Genomic DNA, 15,923 nt, shown 5'->3' on the forward strand with positions numbered 1-15,923 from the left:
AAACAAAATCAAAGTTTTTACAATCAAGAAAAAAGATGAAACAACTCTAATAAAAAGAACTTATTTTGTTGATGTTTCTCTTACTATTCCCTTTCCTGTAAAAGGCTCACAAGGACCCAAGAAACTTTGGGTTCGTAAATCTGCTTAACATTTTGCAAGTTATTCGTGACGAGTAGTTTGAAGAAGAATGGTACATTGATAGTGGTTGCTCGCGTCACATGACAGGAAGAAGGGAAGAACTAAGGGAGTTTCAGTCTCTCAAGGATGGTGGAACGGTGAAGTATGGCAATAATTCATTTGGTACTATCAAAGGCTATGGAATGATTACAAATGGCAATTTCTCAATCAGAAAGGTCGCATACATTGAAAGACTGCAACACAACCTCATCAGTGTCTCTCAGCTGGTAGTTGGGACCGGATTAAAGGTCTCATTTGATGATGAAGGCTCAGAGATCGTTGAAAAGAAGTCAAATAATATTCTGTTGAAGTCGAAGAGAAAGGGAGAAATGTACCCTTTAAATCTCAATCATATAATAGGGAAACCAACAGTTTGCTTGCTAATGAAGGCACACTCAGATGAAAGTTGGTTATGGCATCGAAGGCTCTCTCATCTAATTTCAAAGATATCAACAAGCTTGTACTAGGAGATCACGTTCGAGACCTTCCAGTTCTCAAATTTGACGAAGACCATTTATGTGCAGCTTGTGAAATAGGAAAGCAAAGTCGACAAAGTCATCCTTGTATTATCAACAAAAAGGTGATAGAACCATTGGAGTTGTTACATATCGATCTGTGTGGTCCCTCCTCTATTGAAATCATTGGTGGAAACAAGTACATTCTTGTCATCGTAGACGAATTCTCTCACTTCACATGGGTATTTTTCCTGAAGCAAAAATCAAAGGCAACTCCCAAGCTCAAACTCTTCCTAAAGCAAGCAGAGGTTCAACTACGAAAAGTGGTTCGTAATGTGAGAAGTGACAATGGCTTGGAATTTAAGAATAAGGATTTCAAAGTTTTTTTAGTTGACAAGGGAACAACTCACAATTTATCTACTCCATATACTCCACAACATAATGGAATCGTCGAAAGGCGAAATCGACCTCTGTGCGAAGCGGCTCGAACTATGATGAGCTTCGCTTCCTTGCATATGTATTTCTGGGCTGATGCAATTGCTGCTGCTTGTTACACTCAGAACATATTGTATCTAAACAAGCGATTCACAATCACTCCTTACGAGATCTTGAAAACCCATCAACCAAATGTGAAGTTCGTTCACGTGTTCGGTTTAAGATGCTTCATTTTCAACTCAAAAGAGAATAGAAACAAATTTGATGCTAAGGCCAATGAAGGGATCTTTCTGGGCTACTCCTTGAACTCTAAGGCATATAGAGTTCTGAATAAACGCTCAAAGAAGATTGAAGATACATACTAAGTCACGTTCGATGATAGTTATGTCATGAGGTTGAAGACAATTGAAGGTGCAATGCAAGATATCTTTCCAAAGTCTAGTCAAGTCACTGTACCTATCTCAAATCTTTTCGAAAAATATATGCTTCTCTTCGATGAACCAGAAAAGGCTATTGATTCTGAATCCAAGGCTGAAGACAACAGAGTCGACAGTTTAAAGTGAATTATTGATGATGTTGCACAGAAGATGGGAGCCGAACAACCAAAGGCAACTGAAATGCCTGACTCAAGCGAACCTTTTGGTGACTATTCTTCTATCCAGGGGAGGGTTCGTCTTTACCAAATAATCAGAGTTCATCATTTCAGGGGGAGAATTCATCATTAGAGTCATCAAGTTCAACCGAAAGTCTAAAAGAATGGGAGTGTTCTGATCCAAAAATTGAACTCGTGTCATCATTCGAGGGGGAGAATACGAATGTCAATGATGATGATACACAATCAGAATTAGAAGAAGAAGTCAATGCATAACTGGATCCCTCTTATGATCCAAATTACCCTCCTCTCATTAAATGGACCAAGGACCATCCTCAAAGTCAAATCATTGGGGATACCTCAGAAAAAGTATTAACTCGATCACAACTAAAAGCAAACAAGTCGCAATATTCTCTCAAGTAGAATTTTTCATGTTCAACTATTTTGTCCCCAAAGTTGAACCAGAGACAGTGAATTCAGCTCTTGATCATTTTGATTGGGTATAGGACATGCAAGACAAGCTGAACGAATTTCAAAAAAAATCAAAGTATGGCGTCTAATTCCAACTCCAAAGGATGCTTCGGTTGTCGGTCTCAAATGGGTATTCCGAAATAAAATGAACAAGGAAGGGAACGTGATTCACAACGTGTCACGCCCGCGTTTCTTGCTTGACATCATTATAAAGTTTGTATTTATGTCGGTCGACGATTGTAACCTTTTAAGAATAAGTGAAATATAATTATTCGAGTATATGTTATATGCATGGATATTTGAAAAATATTATATGTATATAACATTTTTCTAAAAAAATATTATTTAAAAAAAAACTTAATAAATATGGTTAGAACAAACGTTAAAAATAAAAAGATTATTTAGAATAAATAATCTTAACGAAAATTATAACGGTCATAAAATCTCAAACTATATAAGATGTATTTGATCTAAATACATTAAAAAGTAAACCCAAATGATGAAACGACATTTTTGTTATACCCGTTTTTCAAAAATATATGTCGAAATACATTTTATAACGGTAATTATCAGTTATTAAAATTAAATAAATCAAACGATAACATTTATTATATATTTAACGATATTTCGGATTCATATAATATTGTTTCGAAATTCATTAACATTATAAGTTATGATTTTTGTTATTTTGACAAATTATTGTACATAAAACTTATATACGTAATCTAGTTTTCATTGTTTTAAAACAAGATATATATTAAAACTATTAATGCTAAATTGGTTATTAATATGTGATATATTCATAAAGTGTAAATGTCAGAATTCATTTGGATAAATTGGATGTTACTCAAATTATGACTAGTAAAACGTGTAGTTATAAGAAGCAATGTTATCTTCTTCTAATTGGTGTAAGCATTGAGACTAATGTGTTCAATTTCAAAGGTGCCACGACAATGGCAAATCATTTACACGTATCTTACGGCGGTTTAATTTTCTTTGAGTATAAATAGGACCATTTGTTTGAATAAGCTTTATCACATAGTTATTTTTGTAAGAAGACAGTCTCAAATATCTATTCGAAAAGGAATAATTGTCAGAATTATTCAGAAAGTGAAAAATACTTCCATTATATCAGGTGAGTGTATAGTCACTTTCATCTTACACATAGATATGAAGTATTTTCTATAAAATACGTGTTATGTGTAATTATATTGATTGTTTATTTGAGATGATTGTTGAATACAATGTTTTATACAAGTTATAAACTGTATATGTATTTTATCTACAAATATGTTGGGTAGAACATGGATAGACAAAATAGTTGATGTGTGTTAAAATGATGAGAGGTCTCGATATTGTTGTTGTTCCAGTCATCTAGCGGAGTATGGATAACGACCACGGACTCTTCTAGATAGTCCAGTGGAATGCTAGCAGGCTCGCAACCTGTAGATGTTGTGAACGATGTGTTCACCTGTGTACTCCATCCCCTCATGGTTGCCTTTAGGACATTTATTGTTGAGAAACCCCCTTAGCAGTAGTGTCCATCCCGATGATAAAATCCTTAGACTAGGTCCCTTGTATAGGTGTTTAGGGACGTAAAGTGAGGATAACGGGAATGGGTAATTAGGGTTATTGTTGGTTGATTAAATTAATAAATTTATTGTTGATCGATGAAATTAATAAATTTATTATTATTTTTGGGTTGAAAACCCTATATGCTCACCAGGCTCCCAAGCCTGACCCACTCAGCTTTCTGTTTTACAGGTAGTGGATTCAGAGCATAATTATGATGATGATGAGGGAATTTTGGATTATAGGCCATTAGTTGTAAATAACTGTTGTAAGGCTTATAATCTATTGTTTATACTTATGTACTTATCGAACATGACATTCCAAGTCTTTTAATGAAATACATTTCTAAGGAAATGCTTTTGATAAATCTTTATCATATTATTGTTTTGGGACAAATTCCGCAATTCTTTTATTAAAAGGTTACTTTGATTTTGAAATAAAGTATAAACAAAACCGGTATTTTCTGGCCGTGAAAATAGGGATGTCACAGTTGGTATCATAGCATTAGTTTAAGCGAACTAGGAATTTGTAGGATTTCTAGACTTAAACTCAGAATGCTAAGTGATGATTGTGAGCTGTGAGCACTAGTATATTTTAGGAAAGATGCCTAAAATGTTTTTATGTGCTAAATGTTATGTGTTTGCTATACATGATATTATTGTTCGAATCTATGGTCTGTTGCCGACCAGATCTGGAAAACCTTATGTGTGTAGGATTCTAAGCGTATGATTACGATATTAGAACTAGCATGTGAACGTTTCGGAGTCTATAGTGAATAAAGATCTAAATTCACCTTATTCGATGTATAGATCAAGATGGGAAAGACCTGTAGCAGAAACGTAAACGCAAATGGAGATAGGAACCAACCCCCAGTGGTTCAGCAAATACCTGTTGTTGAAGAAGTTGCACCTGAGCCAGTCACCATGGCTGGAGTTCAAGCCATAATTCAGGCTATGCTAGCTGAACAAAGGGAAGAAATGAGAAGAATTCTCCACGAGAATAGGGACGAATCTACCATACATGTTGAACCGATGGAGCCAGTTCCCGAGCAATCCAAGGAAGGAAACTACAGCCGACAAGTGAGTCAAATAGGGACTCAAGGTGAGCAAAGGGATGGCCCAGAAGGGAGAAACAAGAAGGATGGGCGGATGTACAAAAATTTATTAGGTGCGAAACCACCAAGTCTCTCAGGAAGCCCAAAGCCTGTTGAGATCATGGACTGGATCTCCGAGGTGGAAATGGTGTTTGAAAGTTGCGATTGTAGCGAGAAGCAGAAGACTGTCTTCGCTGTGAGACAATTGAAAACTAGAGTCTTGAGCTGGTGGAAGTTATTGGCAGATACAATGCCGCGAGGAGAAGCTCTGAAAATGTCTTGGGATGAGTTTTTGGAACAACTGAAGGCGCAGTACTGTTCAGAGATAGATCTGATTGATCTGAACAATGAGTTCCAAAATTTGAAAAAAGGGGGAAATGAGCATCGATGACTATGCTGTTGCATTCACGGAAAAGATGAAGTTGTTTCCATACCTAGTGCCAACTGAACTTTCCAAAGTTAAGAAGTTCGCAAATGGACTGTCGGCTGACTTTGGCCCAACAGTCAAGATGGCAACCACTCTGAAATTAGTCGTTCGAGCAGCTAAGAATGTGGAGACCCAACAAAAGGAAAGAGGTCTAGAAAGGGCTGAGGTTGGTGAGAAACGGAAGTTCGATCGATCCTCAAAATCCAACAAGAAGAGTAGATTCTCGAAGTCTGGTTCAAGAGGAGGAGGCTCAGAAGCGAAGTGGTGTGACAAGTGTAAGAAGAAGCACTCTGGGAAGTGTGATGGAGGGGTCACTTGTTTCAAATGTGGAAAGCCTGGGCACTATGCCAACGAATGCACATTCACTAAGAAGGTCTGTTATGAGTGCAACGAGGAGGGGCACATTTCAAAGGATTGCCCAAAGAAGAAGGAGGCAGGAAGACCCAACATACCACCAAAGCCGAAGGCGAGAGCCTTCCAGATGACGCTTGAAACTTCAAAGGAGGCAGCAGACGTCGCTTCAGGTACCTTTCTTGTAAATGGTTTGCCTGCAAACATACTATTTCATTCCGGAGCCAACTACTCCTTTGTGTCACATAAATTTGGTGGGAAATTAGCATTACCTGTAGAAAAACTTGATAATGCCCTGATTGTAGAAGTTGCCAGTGGCAAATTCGTACCTGTTAGTAATCATATTAGGAACATCGTCATTGACCTAAACGGAAACGAATTCCACGAAGAGATATTACCCATAGAGTTAAACGGTTTCGACATCGTTTTGGGTATGGATTGGCTTAGCGCCAATGATGATGTGATTCTTTGCAAGAAGAAGATTGTAAGGGTGAACCCACCCGGAAGAGAATCATTTATGGTGTACGGGGACAAACGCAGAGTGAATTATGGAATTATCTCCCTGATGAAAGCCAGGAAATGTTTGTGCAAAGGATGTGCGTCGTACTCGGCATTCGTAATTGATGCTAAGAAGAAGAAGAAAGAGGCGTAGAATAGACCGGTTGTATGTGATTATCCAAAAGTCTTTACCGAAGATCTTCCCGGATTACCACTTGATAGGCAAGTGGAGTTTCATATAGACTTGTTACCAGGAACAACACCGATAGCAAAGGCACCTTACCGATTAGCACCAACGGAGATGAAGGAGCTCATGACGCAACTTCAGGAGCTATTGGATAGCGGTTTCATTCGACCTAGTTCATCACCCTGGGGAGCTCCAGTGTTATTCGTAAAGAAGAAAGACGGAAGCATGAGAATGTGTATTGATTACGGAGAGCTGAACAAAGCAACGATAAAGAACAAGTACCTGTTGCCAAGGATCGATGTCATGTTCGACCAGTTACAGGGTTCGAGCTATTTCTTGAAGATCGATCTTAGTTCGGGATACCATCAACTAAAGGTGAGAGAGCAAGATATCGAAAAGACTACATTCAGAACAAGATATGGACATTATGAGTTCTTGGTTATGTCATTTGGGCTAACCAAAGCTCCTGCAGCATTCATGGATTTGATGAACAGGGTTTGTAAACCATTTCTCGATAAATATGTGATAGTGTTCATCGACAACATTCTCATCTAATCGAAAAGCCAAGAGGAGCATGAAAAGCATCTACGTGAAGTTCTGAAAAAGGAGAAGTTGGATGCAAAGTTCTCCAAATGTGAATTTTGGATTTAAGAAGTCCAATTCTTGGGTCATGTGATTAACCAAGAAGGAATAATGGTTGATCCAGCAAAGATTGAAGCTGTAATGAAGTGGGAACAACCAAAAAGTCCTACGGAGATTCGAAGCTTTTTAGGATTAGCTGGATATTACCGAAGATTTATCCAAGGCTTTTCTTCGATAGCCGCTCCATTGACAGCCTTGACCCACAAAGGAGCTACTTATACTTGGAGTGAAAAGCATAAGGAAGCCTTTGAGAAGTTGAAGAAGAAATTATGTGAAGCACCAATTCTTTCTTTACCCTAAGGAGTTGAAGACTTTGCAGTCTATAGTGATGCATCTGGAGTTGGGTTAGGTTGTGTTCTGACCCAGCGAGATAAAGTGATAGCATATGCATCAAGACAACTGAAGGAGCATGAAAAGAACTACCCTACTCATGATTTGGAGTTGGCAGCGGTAGTTTACGCTTTAAAAATATGGAGACATTACCTTTATGGTACGAAGTGCAAACTTTTCACTGATTATAAGAGTCTCCAGTATCTCTTTAATCAGAAGGAACTGAATATGAGGTAACGACGCTGGCTGGAATTACTCAAAGACTACGACTGTGAGATACTTTATCACCCTGGTAAAGCAAATGTTGTTGCTGATGCTCTCAGTTGGAAAGTCAACCTTGAAAAGAAAAGGCCAAGATCGTTGAGAATTGAGGTTGTCTCAACAATTGTGGAGAGAGAGTATAAAGAAAGCTCAGGAACAAGCTTTAGAGAAGAATGACCGAAAAGAAGAACGTTTGGGCAAAACATTAGTATTCGGTACAGACAACCAAGGGTTGAAGGTATTCCAAGATAGGATTTGGGTACCTAAGACGGGAGGAGTAAGAGATGTTCTGATGGAAGAAGCTCACAAGACCATGTACTCGATTCATCTCGGCAGTACGAAAATGTATATGGATTTAAAACCCTATTACTGGTGGCCAACGATGAAGCTCGATGTTGCTACGTATGTGGCCGAATGTGTGACACGTGCAAGAGTTAAGGCACAACATCAGAAACCATATGGGATTTTAGAACCTTTACCTGTACCCATGGGTAAATGGGAAGACATCACCATGGATTTTGTGACTAAACTACCCAGAACAAAGAACGATCACGACATGATTTGGGTGGTCGTGGATCGTTTCACCAAGAGTGCACACTTCATAGCAGCCAATGAAAAATGGTCTATGGATAAGCTTGTGAATGCTTACGTGAAGGAAATTGTGATACTTGACGGTATTCCTCTAACAACTGTATCAGATCGTGATATTCGTTTCACGTCACGATTTTGGAAAAGTCTACAAGAGGAAATGGGTACCAAGTTGTGTTTAAGTACAGCTTACCATCCACAAACTGATGGTCAGAGCGAAAGAACAATACAAACACTTGAAGATATGCTGAGAGCATGTACCCGGGAATTCCAAGGTAACTGGGATGAACATTTACCTTTAGTAGAATTTTCCTACAACCATAGTTTCCACTCAAGCATAAAGATGGCACCTTATCATGCTTTGTATGGACAGAAGTGTCGTACGCCGTCTTGTTGGCTTGAAGCTAGAGAAAAGCAGTTTATGGGACCTGAGATAGTCCATCAAACTGCTGAAAAGTTGAAAATGATTAGGGAAAGGATGTTAGCAACTCAGGATCGTCAAAAGAGCTATGCTGACAAGGAAAGAAAACCAATAACATTCGAAGTTGGTGATTCGGTTTTGCTTAAAGTCTTGCCGTGGAAGGGACTTATAAGATTTGGTAAAAGGGGAAAGTTGAGTCCAAGGTTTATTGGACCATTTAAAGTTCTTCAGAGGATTGGGAATCAAGCTTACAAGCTAGAACTACCAGAAGAACTAAATGGTATTCATAACACTTTCCATGTGTGTTATTTAAGGAAGTTCACGGGAGATGTTCCCGACATAATTCCAATATCTGAGTTAAGGCTGGATGAAAGTAAGAGGTTAATCGAAGAACCAGAGGCAATCGTTGACCGTAAGACTAAAAAGTTACTACGCAAGATGGTCGATTTAGTGCTTGTACAATGGAAACATACGAATGTGCCAAATCTCACCTGCGAAACGGAGAGTGACATGATGAGTCGCTACCCATATTTGTTTGCTGATGTGTGATTACGGGGACGGAATCATCCTAAGGGGGAGAGAATTGTAACGCCCGTGTTTCTTGCTTGACATCATTATAAAGTTTGTATTTATGTCGGTCGACGATTGTAAGCTTTTAAGAATAAGTGAAATATAATTATTCGAGTATATGTTATATGCATGGATATTTGAAAAATATTATATGTATATAACATTTTTCTAAAAAAATATTATTTTAAAAAAACAAAACTTAATAAATATGGTTAGAACAAACGTTAAAAATAAAAAGATTATTTAGAATAAATAATCTTAACGAAAATTATAACGGTCATAAAATCTCAAACTATATAAGACGTATTTGATCTAAATACATTAAAAAGTAAACCCAAATGATGAAACGATATTTTTGTTATAACCGTTTTTCAAAAATATATGTGGAAATACATTTTATAATGGTAATTATCAGTTATTAAAATTAAATAAATCAAACGATAACATTTATTATATATTAAACGATATTTCGGATTCATATAATATTGTTTCGAAATTCATTAACATTATAAGTTATGATTTTTGTTATTTTGATAAATTATTGTACTTAAAACTTATATACGTAATCTAGTTTTCATTGTTTTAAAACAAGATATATATTAAAACTATTAATGCTAAATTGGTTATTAATATGTAATATATTCATAAATTGTAAATGTCAGAATTCATTTGGATAAATTGCATGTTACTCAAATTATGACTAGTAAAACGTGTAGTTATAAGAAGCAATGTTATCTTCTTCTAATTGGTGTAAGCATTGAGACTAATGTGTTCAATTTCAAAGGTGCCACGACTCTTCAATTTCAAAGGTGCCACGACAATGGCAAATCATTTAGACGTGTCTTATGGCGGTTTAATTTTCTTTGAGTATAAATAGGACCATTTGTTTGAATAAGCTTTATCGCATAATCCATAAGAAAAAAAAGAGTTATTTTTTTAAGAAGACAGTTTCAAATATCTATTCGAAAAGGAATAATTGTAAGGATTATTCAGAAAGTAATAAATACTTCCATTATATCAGATGAATGTATAGTCACTTTCATCTTACACATAGATATGAAGTATTTTCTATAAAATACGTGTTATGTGTAATTATATTCATTGTTTATTTGAGATGATTATTGAATACACTGTTTTATACAAGTTATAAACTGTATATGTATTTTATCTACAAATATGTTGGGTAGAACATAGGTAGACAAAATAGTTGATGTGTGTTAAAATGATGAGAGACCTCGATGTTGTTGTTGTTTCAGTCATCTAGCGGAGTATGGATGACGACCATGGACTCTTCTAGACAGTCCAGTGGAACGCTGGCAGGCTCGCAACCTGTAGGTGTTGTGAACGATGTGTTCACCGGTGTACTCCATCCCCCTAATGGTTGCCTTTAGGACATTTATTGTTGAGGAACCCCCTTAGCAGTAGTGTCCATCCCGATGATAAAATCCTTAGATTAGGTCCCTTGTATAGGTGTTTAGGGACGTAAAGTGAGGATAACGGGAATGGGTAATCAGGGTTATTGTTGGTTGATGAAATTAATAAATTTATTGTTGATCGATGAAATTAATAAATTTATTATTATTTGTGGGTTGAAAACCCTATATGCTCACTAGGCTCCCAAGCCTAACCCACTCAGCTTTCTGTTTTACAGGTAGTGGATTCAGAGCATAATTATGATGATGATGAGGGAATTTTGGATTATAGGCCATTAGTTGTAAATAACTGTTGTAAGGCTTATAATCTACTGTTTATACTTATGTACTGTATCGAACATGACATCCCAAGTCTTTTAATGAAAGACATTTCTAAGGAAATACTTTTAATAAATCTTTGTCATATTATTGTTTTGGGACAAATTCTGCAATTCTTTTATTAAAAGGTTACTCTGATTTTGAAATAAAGTATAAACAATACTGGTCTTTTCTGGCCGTGAAAATGGGGATGTCACACAACAAGGCCCGGTTGGTGGTGAAAGTATATTGTCAAGATGAAGGTATAGATTATGAAGAGACCTTCGCTCCAGTTGCAAGATTAGAGTGCGTTTGAATTTTTCTTGCTTATGTTGCACACAAGAATTTTGAAGTCTATCAAATGGATGTGAAGTCTACCTTTCTCAACGGAGAACTTGAAGAAACTGTGTAAATTGAGTAACCTCCAGGCTTCGTGAACGAGAAGCATCTGGATCATTGCTATATTCTGGAAAAAGTCGCCTATGGTCTGAAGCAGGCTCCCAGAGCATGGTATGAAACCCTAACTCGATTCTTAAAAATGTCCAAATTTAAACAAGTTTCGGTTGACCCAACCTTCTTTCGTAAGAAAGAGGGTAACCACCTTATGATAGTCCAAATTTATGTTGATGACATCATTTTCGGCTCCACGAATCCAGGCCTAACAGCTGAATTCAGGAAGTTGATGGAAACTAAATTTGAGATGAGCTCAATGGGTCTAATTAACATTTTCCTTGGCTTAAATATTAGACAGGGACCCGAAGGAATTTTTATCAATCAGGAGGTATATACAAAGACGTTACTTTCCAAGTTTGGGATGTTAGGTGACTCCAAAGTGAAAGTCCCAATGGCTTTTGGAACCACGCTTACTCCATCATTAGAGAAGCCAGCCGCTGACATGACACTTTATCGTCAGATGATTGGGTCACTGATGTATCTCATAGCCAGCAGGCCAGACATCATGTTCTCAGTTTGCTATTGTGCTCGATTCCAAGCTAACCCTCGTGAACCACACATGCTAGCCGTAAAGAACATCTTTTGCTATCTGAAGTGAACTTCCTCTATCGGTCTATAGTATCTAGCCAACTCAGGTTTCTTTGTCCAAGCATTCTCAGATGCTGACTTAGGGAGTTATGGATTGGATCGTAAAAGCACTACGGGAGGATGCCAATTTCTTGATGGTAAATAGGTTAGCTGGCAATCAAAGAAACAAACCTGTGTTTCTCTCTCCACAGCTGAAGCCAAATATATAGCTGTTGCCTTATGCACATCTCAGGTTGTTTGGATACAGAGTCAGCTTTGGGACTATGGGCTGAATATGAAGAAAATCCCACTATATTGTGACTCTGAAAGTGCAAATAGGATTTGTCATAACCTAGTGCAACACTCGAAGACAAAGCACATAGCACTGCAGTATCACTTCATCAAAGATCATGTGGAAGACGGTAACGTAGAAATTCACTTCGTTAGAACCACTGATCAATTAGCAGATATATTCACTAAGGCTTTACCTGAAGCAAGTTTCAATAAGATTTTACAAGGCCTAGGAATGATGGAAGCAAAATCCGTACCAAAATCGCCTACACTTCACTAAAGGTAAGAAGTAAAATAGAGCGAACGCTCGGTCTATTTCTGGTTCGATTCACCCGGGAACCGAAATGAATCGAACGCTCGGTCTATTTCGGGTTCGGTCCTTCTGAACTCGTTTGCTTCTTTTTCATTAAAAGGGATTTCGGTTCTATACTATTTTCCATATTCATTTTTATGTTTTTCTTTTTATTTATTTTCTTTTCATAATATCCAAAAATATTTTCCTTTTGTTTCATTACAAATTTTTTCACAAAATAGAAAAATATCTTTTCTTTTATTTTTTTCTCATGCTTTTCTTTGTATAAATGCTACTCTCAATGGTGAAGCTCAAGCAGGTATAAATTCTTTTCTATAAATTAGTTAAGTGTCCCTAGATGCCTGTTGTTGCATGTTGACGAAAGCCTCAACAGATTTTGAGTGAAGCCTTAATAATGTGATATATACAAATCATGTTTTCCCAAACTAGGCAGTTACATTCACTCTAATCGTGAGCTACCTTTCTCTTCTTATATTGAGTTTAGATTTTTCTGCTTGGTCTTTCTTTTATAGTAGAGGTACATTCGCTTCTTAAACCACCTCCATCGCATTTCTCCATTACACTTCATCTCACTAATGTAACCCTTGAGACTCTCAGCACTTACCACTGAGGTTTATGGTTACAAAAAATCTGTGTTTATGATCTTAGATACATACATCACGTGCTGTGTGAGACCCTACATCCAACACCAATACTGAATTGACGGTGAATTGTATTATTTAAGCTTTAATTTGTTACCTGCAGAAGTTTTTTTTCTTACATAATCTTTATGAAATTGTCTAACACCAAGACATTTCTTCCCAAAAGATCTAGTTTAGATTTTGTTTTTGAGAATTCTATTCTGAATTCTGTTACTTCCAAACTATCAAACCTACTTGTTGAACAGAACACATTGGTTTCACAAGTACTTCATTCTCTTGGTCTTATATTAAGTACTGAAACTTGAATTGAAGCGAAAGCCTCCCTTACAAGCCTTATATCTAAAAGATGCCCTTCATTGCCTCTTAACAGGCACTTGATTTTATTCTAACGAGAAACCACCCAAACACTTTGAAGTCTCTCTTAACTTGAAAGGAAGAGATTCGTGCCCGGGATCCACTGTTTCATGTCTTATTCGACATCACAATATCCCACAACCTTTGATTTATTTCTTTATCAATCACACTCTATGCACAAAAATCTTTGATTTTCCAAAAGTCTGGTTCTATTTAATATGAGCTGATTTTTACAGCTTAGGTTCGAAAAGTATTATGGAGATCGATAAGATAAAGGTGATGATGGTTCATGTAGATTATGTGGGTGACGTTTCGGATAAAGCACTTGGATGAGTCAGCAATTATCCAATCGTTGCATCAATTTGAAAAAGGTACTTTTATGGAAAGGCGCGTAAAATGTGAAACATTTTTTCTCTCTCCTGTGTCATCATTGGGGTTGCCAACTATCTACTCCCCATCGTATCAGGAGCCATTTCACAAAAGGACGAGATTTTCGGCGGATCTTTCTCTCTCCTACTATCATGTATAAAAGGGATTCTCATGATCAACTTTACTCTTTTACCACTTACAAATCTTGTAAAAGAAAAAGGCAATCTCTCTAACTGTTCATCATCTTCTTATCAAGCTCTATCAATGGCAGAATCATCCTCTATTCAAGATACCTCTATTCACTCAAACCTTCTGACCATTAAGCCCCAACAAAACCTCATCATTGACGTTACACCATTTGTTTATGAATTCTATATGTTGTACGTGGTAGAATGCCTCAAATATTCTCCATTTTTCACTGCTCTTACAAAGGTGGAAATGGTTCCTATGTCTTACCTCTCTATCATCTTCTCAACCGCTTACTATGATAAGGTTGCTGAGAGGATTCACTTTCACATTCACAGCAACAAGACCTCAATTTGTAAGAATCGTTTATGTGCCCTACTTGGTCTTGCTTATGAACCAACCCTGGTAAATCCTGACTCCATCACTACCGGTCAGATATTCTCGATGTTCTACCAAATGGGGTACACTGAAACCCTAACCACTGTTATGAAGTTCAAGAAGTCCTGCCGTCCCCCACAATGAAACGAACTCTTTACTCTCTTGTTAAAAGGTCTTTCTGAGCGAAGCGCTGGATCCGACGGTGCAAGCAAGTCTTTTATGACTATCCTTATGGGTTGTACAATGGTGTAAATCTGGATTTTGGAGCAGTCATATGGCAACAACTTGTTCAGAGTTTAACTTCTTCTTCTCGCCATTCTGAGATATCATGTGGCAGGTACTGGTCTATTATCACAAGGTAGGCAATGGATTGTCTTCACATTCCAATCATGGCGAACTCTCTTTTCTCATCCATCGCAACATTTCACACAATGAAGAATATCATTACTGATCCATCCAAGTTTATCTTCATTGGATCGATTCTAGAAGCCATGTATGCCTATGTGTCTGAGGCAAGTAACATTATTGAAGAATTCAAGAAGCTTCCTGCTTCAGGTCCCAGGGAACTCACTCCTGCCATGATTCTTTCTATAGAGGAAGCAGATAAGCCTGCAAAGAGGGGAAAGAAACAAGATAACATTAAAGGAGCTAAGGGGAAAACTCCAAAGAAACGAAAGACTGAGAAAGCAACACCTTCACAGCCCAAGCAGAAAAAGATAAAGAAGCCTGCTCGGAGGCTTATTCTTCAGTCTTTGAGTGATTCTGAATCTGATTATGTTCCTATTGGACATAATCGACCATCTCCTACTGCATCTGAGAGCGAAAGCTCTGGTGAGGAGGTTTCGGTTCGTGGTGATACCCCTCCTCGCTCGCCAACCCCAGAGGTACCTATTCGCTCTAAAGCACCTTCTACTCCACTTGTTTCCATTCCTATTTCCCTTCCTTCTACTTTCCCAGTTATCACATCCCAACCTTCTTCCACTATTCCCATACCAACACCCCTTTTTGTTAACGCTACCACTACCACTACCACAGGAGTTCAAACCAACGTATCTGATACGAGGGTTTGTTCTTCTCCACCCGAAATCCCTGTCCCTAATAAACCTCAATCTCCTACCCATTCAACCGAAACCAACACCGTTCTTGGAGGTGAGGACTTGGAGTTTGATTCCACTTACTTCAGTCCTTATCGTGTTCAGAGCGACGATGATGATGATGCTCCTATCACAAAGCGACATCTAAAGGCTGTGACTGATAATCTTGATCAGTTACTTTCCTCTTCCTCTTCCAATCCTTACTCATAAGGTGTTCTCAAGGCCCTCTTCTCTTCTGCAGTTAAGGAGCATGACACGTCTATCTCCAATGCAGTGAAGGCCATTGATGCCTCAACTTCTCAATGTCATAAGGGTTCACTTGCAGTGGAAACCTCTACTAAAGAATGCAAGGAAGTGACAACAAAAGTCGAAAAACTAATCTCAGAAGCTCAAATCTTTCTCGATTCCCTTCAAGTTGCTGCTCAAAAAATGCTAACACCGTGACTGCTTCGGTTGATTCACTTAAATGCCCATTGG

This window comes from Lactuca saligna, chromosome 3, assembly GCF_052625555.1.
Source record: "Lactuca saligna cultivar CGN05327 chromosome 3, ASM5262555v1, whole genome shotgun sequence".
Lineage (NCBI taxonomy): Eukaryota > Viridiplantae > Streptophyta > Magnoliopsida > Asterales > Asteraceae > Lactuca > Lactuca saligna.